At 34.5% G+C, this 10,583-nt stretch overlaps 1 pseudogene; it reads right to left on the reverse strand.

Annotated features, from left to right (window-relative positions):
• Window positions 1-6,695: 6,695 nt before the first annotated feature.
• On the reverse strand, window positions 6,696-7,209 carry LOC105241379 (annotated as a pseudogene).
• Between the last annotated feature and the right edge of the window lie 3,374 nt (window positions 7,210-10,583).

Below are 10,583 nucleotides of genomic sequence, written 5' to 3' on the forward strand. Positions count from 1 at the left end.
CTGTAACTGCAGATCTTCCATACAGCCATTCCCATCTAGTAACATCCATCAAATACCACATCTGTCTATGAGCAGGGTGATACTGAATAATAGTCTCCATCCATAAATTTTTCAAAGCTTAGAGTTAATACTGATTCAGACACACAGTAAAACAAATTTACTAATACAAAATTACTTGTCCTAATTTGCACACACAGAGAAGAGCTTCAGCTTTTGTGACTTAGACACGACTGTCGGGTGCAAAATTATCTGTTTTCAACCATACATGCATAAATACACCTTTAGTAATGACAATAGATCTTTTTTCTTTTCATGGGTTTTTTTTTATAATGACTAATGGGATCTCAGAGACCACCAGAAATATTTTTTTGTAGGAAGGCAGGGAAGCCTTTATGAATTTTTCCTGTAAAGGTTCTGTCCCACAAAGCATCAATCAGTGGCTATCAGCTATAGAGAGAAGATACAGGAGATGAAACTCCTTATCTCATGTCTACAGCTTTTCAGATAAGATGGAATCAAATCCAGTTTTGTTATTGAATGTTTTCTAGCTTTGAATTTGTCCAGAGATCTTTTAAGTCTCTGTGGTAATCTTAGTAGACAATCATCCTAAATGATGCTCACCTTGACTGACAAAGCTTGTGAAGATGGCAGTGTTGATTTTGACAAACACCATGATCATTGCTTTAACTCTGGTCTTCTACCCCTTGATTTGCCTCGAAAAAGGTCTTTTAGATTATCAAGAGAGCCCAATAACGTTCCAGAGACAGTTGGGACTGCCAGCAGCTGTGTCGCTTATGGGTGTGCCAGCAAACCTGGCAGGCAGCTATCCGAGAGTGACAGTGTTCATTCAGATGGCTTGCAGATCATTCTCTGACTTCTATGACTCTTACAGATAGTAAAAGAAAAAATCAGGAGGTTACATTTTTATTTTATTTAATTTAAATATATCAATGGCTCTTAAGCACCTGGGAGTTCAATTGAGGGTACTGTTTGGGGAAAAAATATTTTTTAAAGAAAAGTAAAAGGCTCAATGTTTCTGATTTTTAAGGTGTAAAACGATAATATGAGAGGTACTGACTGATACTTAGTTATCCCCAAGTTTATTGATCTGTACAAGAATTACTACATTCTCCAGGGCCCAATCAGAGATGGTCCGGTTTGGGGGGCTGAGAAATATTGGTGGCCATTACTACCGTGATATATAAAGGAGGTCCTGGAACATTATTATGATAGGAGGGAAGCTGTTTTAACAGTTGAAAATGAAGGACACCTGGGTGGCTCAGTCGGTTAAGCGTCTGACTCTTGGTTTTGGCTGAGGTCATGATCTCAGGGGTCATGAGATGGAGCGCCACATTGGGCTGTGCACTCAGTGGGGAGTCTGCTTCTCCTCTCTCTCTTCCTCTACCCCTCCCCCCATTCGTGCACTCTCTCTCTCAAATAATTAAATTTTAAAAAATAACTGAAAATGACTGAAAGTGTTATGAAATTAGAGACAACATTAAAGTTGCTTATGTATAGTGGAAAGAGATAAAGGGAGTTTCAAAAGAATACAGATGATAGTTAATGAAAAAATAAAAACATTTTATGATTATATACACAAGAGTCAAGTCACCTCAATCAAACCAGTTATGAGAAGAAACATAATTCCTAATATTTTATATAAATTAAATATAATATTGAAATATTTTTGTATCAAAAGGATACAAAAGGATTTATAAGGAAATTAAAACAAAATTTATGAGAAGAAACATAATTCTTAATATTTTATATAAATTAAATATAATATTGAAATATTTTTGTATCAAAAGGATACAAAAGGATTTATAAGGAAATTAAAACAAATTTTTTTTTTCATTTTCCTCTATCCCTTTAAAAAATATTGAATGCAGGTAAATTTACTGTCTCTCTGAGTGGAAAGTTGGGCAGATCCCATGACATCCCCGTTCACACTTAAGTAATAATCCTATAATTCTTTTTGTTTAAATTTAAATTCAATTTAATTAGCACATAGTATATTATTAGTTTCAGGAGTAGAATTTAGTGATTCATCAGTTGCATGCAATAGCCAGTACTCATTACATCACATGCCCTCCTTCACGCCCATCACCCAATTACCCCATCCCCTCACCCACCTCCGCTCCAGCAACCCTCAGTTTGTCTCCTACAGTTAAGAGTCTCTTATGGTTTGCGTCCCTCTATGTTTTCATCTGATTTTATTTTTTCTTCCCTTACTATAGTTATTTTCAATCATAAAAATACCAATCCGGATTTAATGGATTAAAATATATTCATCTTAATTCAGTTTTTTTTTTTTTTGGCTTCACTTCACCCAAGGCTGTAGTTGGCAGCTGCCCACCTTCAGGGAAGGGTGTGTTGTTGTCTTTGGTTGGTTACCTATCCACTTTCCCCTCTCCCCACCTCTTCAACTTGCTAGTTAGAGTTTTAGTCCAGAAAAGAGGTGAGAGGAGACATGGCTCTTACTTGGCTAGAAGGCTGTGTTTCCAGAGTTTGGAAAATGGTTAAAGCTGATGCAGTTTTGTACATGTATCTTTATTTCACATGTGCAAGTATTCTGAAATTTAGACACCTTATTACTATGTCATAAATTGAGATAAATGCAAGCTGTTAAGCCAAAATCTAACAAATACACATTTATTTGTAAGAAGGCAAAAAAGCGGTCATGCAATGTGTTATTATAAGTTTAATGAAGTCTCCCTCTTTATTGTTAAGCAGTTTTATAAGCCCTGTGGATAAATGTTTGCTCCAAGCTGGGCATGGGTAAGAGTGAAGTTCTAAATATTTAACAGCCAGCATGGCCTGGTCACCTGCTGCTACGAATGAATGCTGATCTAATCAGAAGATACCCTGCCAGGAGGACTATACTGTAAAGTATACTGATTATCAGGTCTAGAACCGATTATACTCCAAAGGGAGAAATAGCCAGTCATTTACTTGGGTCAGGAGTACTCTGTGGAGTTGAAGACACAGGACTACATAGAGCTCTAGACCTGGAGTGTTATTCCTCCAAAAGATTGACTGCTAAGTTTTCCAGATTCTCATATCTCACACCTTCAAAGGGAGAGCAATATGCATAAATTATCTAGTTAAACCTATTGTCTTAAATATGATGTATTTCAGCAGTGAAAAATTATGTTTACAACCACATGTTATTAACAAACTCATTGTGGCATAGGTTACGGATTAGTGTGCCTCAAAAGCAAACTAAGCATCCCATGCATGTAGGTGAAAATAAATGGACATACACATATGCATTCACATTCACGTGTGTGTACATCATACTATTGACACTAATACATTTAAAAGAAAATTACTACATGAATGATAAACATTACTATATTCTTATTTCATGGATGAGAAAGTTAAAGAGGAGAGAGATTATGGGTTCATAACTTGCCCAAGGTCACATAGCTAGTATGTCACGGAGTCTGACTTTAAAGTTATGTATTTCATATAATTCTCACAATAATCTTGAAATATGTATTTTATTATTATCCCCATTCTCTCAGATGAGGAAACTTAATCTCCAGAAAGAGAATGTCACTTGTTTTGTTTCTAAAACTCGTTTCTAAACCCGATTATACCTCTTTATCTCATTTATGTTTGATTTTCCTCCCTGAATTATGTTTCTGATTTAAGTAGATTTTTTATTCAATATAAATACTAATTTTATAAAAAATAAAATATAACAAATAGCAATTGCGTGATCCCATCTTTACCAGTGTGACCCATTTCTGGGGAAATATGAAACAGATGGAAGGAAGCATAAATTTATTCTGTCGGCAAGGCCCGGGTCAAACCAATACATGTATACCAGAGCTTTCCCATCAGTTCAGGAGACTGGATCATCTGTACATCTAAGAAACACTAAATGTAAACTTCCCTTGGTACCTAGATGTTGCTAAGCTGATGTCTTTTTTGTCTCTTGGCCTTATGGATATCTGACTCTTTAGAACTGGGGCTGCTGCTCTATTCTTATGGCATCACTGAAGTGTTAAAGCTCCATTTCTTTTTTAATTTTTTTAAATTTATATTTATTTTTTTATTATGTTCAGTTAGCCAGCATATAGTACATCATTAGTTTTTGATGTAGTGTTCAATGATTCATTAGTTGCGTATAACACCTGTGCTCATCACAATACGTGCCCTCCTTAATACTCATCACCCGACTACCCCATCCTCCCACCCCCCTCCCTTGTGCAACACTCAATTTGTTTCCTGGAGTCCAGAGTCTCAAATGGTTTGTCTCCCTCTCTGATTGCTTCCCATTCAGTTTTCCCTCCCTTCCACTATGGTCCTTTGCACTATTCCTTATGTTCCACATATGAGTGAAACGATATGATAATTGTCTTTCTCCGCTTGACTTTTTTACTTAAAATCTCCATTTCTGTACAAAAGGTCTGACAGCAGAATAGAAAAATTCCCCTTGGCCCAAGTTAGGTATCCTTTGGAAATTACTGAGATATGTAGTAATCTACTCCTAAAACTCTAAAAATTATACTTTTATGTCAACTTTTCACCTGAACTAAATACAACTCCCCGAACTATTCTGAAAGCATCTACTCTTTAGGTAAGAGATTGAACCCAAATATGTAATAGAGATTAATTACATTACCCCAACCAGCTATACAAGTCAATTGGAAATACAGGGGTTTGGTTAATTAGTAGTTTTACTTTCTGGACAATGCAAGGATGTTAGAATATTTCAACCCAGTCTCACATAAATGTATTATTTTCATGTACTTTAAATCCTTTCATTTGTATTTTTATTTTAAAAACTAACAAACTGTTTCTATGTATATTAGCCAATCAAAAAAGTGCATAATTCCTAGGTGCGCAGCTCAGTGAATTTCTACAAAGTGAAAACGCTCGTCTAACTCATACTTGCTTGAAGAATTATAGCAGAGCACTAACAAAGCCACTTTCTTGCCCCCTCCTATGCATGGTTTCCTCCTTCCTCCTCCAAGTAACCACTATTTTAACTCTTAACTCCATAGATTACCTCCAGATGTTTTTGCACTTTACATAAATGGAATATTACTGTGTGCACTATTTTGTATCTGCTTTCGTTTACTGAACGTTGTGCTTATGGAACTTTTCATGTTGTTACCTGTACTTGGCATTCACTAAATTTCTCTGCTGGATAGCATTCCAAATCATGAATATAACATGGTATATTTATCTATTTAAATTATTGATGAACACTGGGTTCGTTTTTAGTTTGGGGCTATTACAAATAGTGCCCCATGAACATTATTATACAGTATTTTGGTAAACACATGAATTTAATTTAGTTTTTAATTTCTTAGGACATTTATCAATTGCATGTTATAATGGTATCTCATACTCAAAGAAATAAAAGATAACTTAAACAATACACTATTTTTTTATAGCAGACAAAAGAAGTGTCCCTCCTTATTAAATTCCTATTTTAGGGCATATCAATTTGTACTCCTCACAAGAGGCATGCCATTAAACAAACAAAAAAGATGAGTTTTTTCCTTCTGCTTCCAAATTCTTATCAGTCACCCTACATGATCACAGGAAAAGGTAAAGTTAAAAAATTAACATGTACAACGCATCAACACAACATACAGTTGAATTTTTTCCAAATGGCAAATTAAAATTACTGCCAGATGATGAGGAATTTAAAATTTAAACAACAATATATTTAATCTGGGAACTTTACTTTGTAACTCAAACCTAGTAAAATAGCTTTGAGGTGAAAAATCCTAATAATTTAAATTTATGATGTGATGTAGGAGTGTATATATATGCCCACACTATAAACTTGTGGGGTTTTTTCTCCTTCTCCTCTTCCAAGATCAATCACAAGAAAAACAGTAATTCATTTAAAAATTAGGAAATGAGCTAAACTTTTAAAAAATTTTGACAGTATGTTTCCTTCATATGGTATTATAATAAATGCTCTATAAAACTATTAGCTTAGGTAAGAATAAGTCTGTTTTGAGAACAGCATTTATCATTGCCCAAAATGGTTCAGAAAATGTTGTAGATACTAGGATATTTAGTTTGGGCTATAGTGGATAACTTTGAAATATGTTCCTCTAATTTTAAAAAGGCAAAGTAAGGGTTTCTCCACTTACTAAATTTTGGACTTTTTGCATAATAATGTTATTCAAGTTTTTCAGAGTGAGAACTTTGGGTTTACATTAAACATCTTTAAAGTATGTATTTTTTTTTAACAGTACTGTCATGAGATGCATTTGTGAAATTATCCAGATTTAGAATAAACGAGAAACTTGTAAAGGCCTTGAACATTATTAATCCTTTCCCACATGAAAAGTACAGATATTAGCAGAATATTTACTAAGTAAAATGAAAATATTACCTGGTTTCCAAGGCGCACCGTTAATTATACCATCCCAAGTGGGATTTATTTGATGAATTGCATTCAGCTCTCAGAATATTAGCTGTAACTCAGATAGAAAGAGGCAAATATTCACATAATATGTTAGCCTGTGGTCAAGAAAGATATTTCAACTGAAATATGCCAGTCCTTGCACTTGAAATCACATGGACATCGCTCATGTGATATTTGGAAGATTTCTGTATAGAAGGTTTTTTAGACTGACACACAGTGCTTAATCCTTTAGAGGGTTAGGTCAACTCAGTTCTCTTTGGTTCAACAATGCCTCCTTTACACTACATAAAGCTTAATCTCCAGTTTCACTACCCAATGCCTGTCTTCCATTAAGACTTACTTTGTTGGTACCACATAAAGTAATTGTTATAAAAGGCCTCTAGATCACTAGGTTTCAAATGTAATAGCTGCTTTCATTAATGTTCCAGGAGCAGGGGAATCCTCTCCAATAATTCTCAGGTTGATAAATTAAATTTTCTAACTATTCTCCACAAAAGGGCAGCAGATGAGTCCAAACATTTGTTCAAAAATGCCCAAACATGTGTTCCCCCAATGGGCAATTCTAGCAACTCCAACCATAAGTAGACCATGGGGAGAAGAAGCACGTTGCAGTCCACAGGAATCTAGACGGGGACTGAGAAAAAATATTCTTTCACTAGCAACAGCAGGCAAAGGCTCACAATTTCTGCTCCATGACGGTCTCACATTTTGTTCAGATGTGTTGTAATAAAACCTAAGCTTGACATCATGTCAGAAGTTCTGTGGCTCCATTCATCTCGAGAGGGTCCTAGAAGAGGATTCACATTAATTTATTTTTATTGATTATATAAATCAGGGGTAACTGTTTTGTCATCCGGCTGTATATATTTGTTCACCTTTATCACATACTGCCGAATATTTTTCCATAAGCAGTGTTCTGTTTTTTTGTTTGCTAAATCTTGCAACCCTCTCCACAGTGATTATACTAATTTATACTCTCACATCAAAATATGAAAGTTCAGGTTACTTCCTGTTGTCTTCAACATTTGGTTTTGTTTATATTCTTTATTTTAGTCCTCTGGGAGTTTGTTGTTTAAGTGGAATTACATGATGTTTTTAATTTGTATCTCCCGAATGACGAATGAAGTTGAACGTCTTCATATGTTTATTTGTCCTGTGAAAGTACTTGTTCAAGATCTTTGCCTTTAGGTTGTTTGCCTTTATATTGTTGACTTTTATGCGTACTTTGTGTATTTGGTATACACACATTTATAGGTTATATGTATTTCATATATCTTCTCTCACTTTTTGGACTGCGATTTCACTCTATCAAGAGTTTCTTTGAATGAACAGAAGTGTTCATTTTAATGTAGCCTTATTTATCATTGTTTTTCCTCTCTAGTTAGTACTTTCTGTGTTATGTTTTAAAAATCTTTGCCTTCCCCAAGGCTATTGAAGATATTCTCTGTGTTTTCTTTTGCAAACTTTATATTTTTATCTTCCGCATACAGATCCACAATTCATCTAGAAATGATTATTGTGTGTGGTATGAGGTTGGGGGTCAAGATACAAGTTTTGACACCATTGTCCAGCACTGTGAAAAAAAAAAGCCCTAAAATATCCTTCCCTCACTGCACTAGAGTGTTACCTTACTCATATATCAGGTGACTATACATGCACAGGTTTGTTTCTGTTCCATTGGTCTGTTTATTCTTGTGCTCATGCTGCATTGTCTTAATTATCATTGCTTTTCCATAAGTCCTAATATTTAGTAGTTAAATCCTTCATTTCCTTCACTTTTTATTTTCAAGATTGCGTTGACTATTTTTTTTTTTTTAGATTTTATTTATTTATTCGACAAAGATAGAGACAGCGAGCGAGAGAGGGAACACAAGCAGGGGGAGTGGGAGAGGAAGAAGCAGGCTCATAGCGGAGGAGCCTGATGTGGGGCTCGATTCCATAACGCTGGGATCACGCCCTGAGCCAAAGGCAGACGCTCAACAGCTGTGCCACCCAGGCGCCCCTGCCTTGACTATTGTTGATCCTTTGGATTTCCATATAAATTTTAGAAATAGATGGTGAATTTCCCCAAAATTCCATTGCATGTTGATGCACTTACATCCGGATTACATTTGCTTTTAATATTTCATTTAAAAATATGACATTATTAAAAGTCTTTTAGGAAGTTAAAAAAAGTTCTCAGTAATTTTAGCAATTTAGGTTCATAGGCTTCAAACTGAGGTAGATGGACCTTGCAGGGGTGGGTCTTGAAGACTTTGCAATTGACAGGTAAGTCTGGGAAGATTTTAAGTGAATCTATTTCCAAATCCTAAAATCCTAAATGTTTTTGTTCCTAACATTGATCTGCCTGAGAATACCCGTGTGATTTTTTCCCAGTATCTTCTTTCATAATTGCCCCTCTTACCGCTTTTCAAAAGAAAGCCATACTTTCACCTAACATACTGTTGGATGTTAATGGATGATAATCCATTGCCAATTGTGAAATTTTCATAGTGCCAATATTTTGAACACTTCAAAATATTGGTTCTGGTAAAGTCTTCTTTAATGCAGTCATCATGAACCAGCAGTAGATCATTACGTCTTTCTTTGCCTTCCTGCTAGTTTTGGTAAGGGTAAAGCCTGGAATTAGAAAGTATGTTCTAATGTATGTATGTCTATGTTTAACCTGTATGAGTATGTTCGGAATTCAAAATATACTTTGGATAAGAGTGGTGGTGATGATGACATTTTTGTTTAGCAAGTTCTTTCCTCCTGTCCCTCACCTATTGTAAAAGCATTGTTGCTTAGAATTTCAGGAGAATAAAGCAAAGAACAACAGTAAGAAATACTGAAGACAGTAGCACTTTATTTCATCCAGTTCACCAGTCCTCATAAATCTCTATGCCTTATCCATCTATGAATTTTAGAAATGGAATATTTAAGATTTGTGAAAAGCATTTTCAGTACCCTCACTAAAAAGAAAGACTCTCATTCATTTGTTTCTATAGCATGAAATTATACTTTGCATGATTTCAAGGCAAAGGAAGTTAAAGTTCCATGTTTATTTCTTATAGACCAATAGATTATTTAATTTTTGTGCTATTTGTTTATATTCATAAGAGACATGTTTTCCTTTACATGTAACCAGATTCCTGGGTAATGCACAACCATACGCATGATTTCATTTGGGTGGAAGACTTCTGCTTGTTGTCACTGATAGACTGTTTCTCTGCTTTTTTATCTTTGATGTTCCTGGTTATCTCCCACAGTGTATATTGCTACCTTGAACTTATTAGATTTAGATTAACCTAACTTTAGTATATTGTGCAGTTAACTGTATAAATGGTAAATTTAAAGACAATCATTAATATACCTGTTGTACCTTCCATTTACTTTTGGTCCAATACCTTCTCTTATTTTTGATGGTGATTTCCACAAATTACATAAAAACCATTCTCTTAATGGCAGAACGTATGAAATGCAGGTCCAGGGCAAAATATTCCCCCTACTGCAATCTAGGACAATCTAGGGCATGGTGCCCTGAACTTCAGAGAACTCACTTCATTAGTTAGAATTCATTTATTCCTTTCAGATTTGATATATGATTTCTAATTCCACTGGATATACGAAAAATGTGATATAGCAATTTTATTTTAAAAGGCAATATTAGTAATATGCACATTACAACTTTAAAATAATAAGAAAAACTTTTGATGTAACCTTAAATTTTCTGGGAGTATATAAGGAAAAAATTTCAAGACTACTGGTTTAGTTAATGGGGGCCCATTTGTGCCAGGAAGACATAACAAACTGCTTGCCTGAGGGATAAATGCAGTCCACAAAGGTCATTTTTTTCCAGCTCCAGGTTGGAATAAAGCTAAAATTTATTTTCTTAAAAATACTAACTCAAAAATGCTTCAAAATTCCAGGTTAACATACTTAAGATAACTCTATTGCAAAGAGGACCAGTTTAATAATTTTAGTTTAGTAATGAAAAAACCCTGTATCTTCTGATTCATCAATGTTAAATATTTAAAAAGCTCATATTTTGTTCTATTTGAGTTTGTTTTTTCTAAACTTAAATAGGTTTACTGATCAAAGAGGCTAACTTTACTCTTATGTAATGTTAACTATTACCAAAAACTAAATTTTATTCATCTGAATTGAATCATTATTGTGATAAGCTTTGTTTCAAGACTAA

This window comes from Ailuropoda melanoleuca, chromosome 5, assembly GCF_002007445.2.
Source record: "Ailuropoda melanoleuca isolate Jingjing chromosome 5, ASM200744v2, whole genome shotgun sequence".
In the NCBI taxonomy this organism is placed as follows: Eukaryota; Metazoa; Chordata; class Mammalia; order Carnivora; family Ursidae; genus Ailuropoda; species Ailuropoda melanoleuca.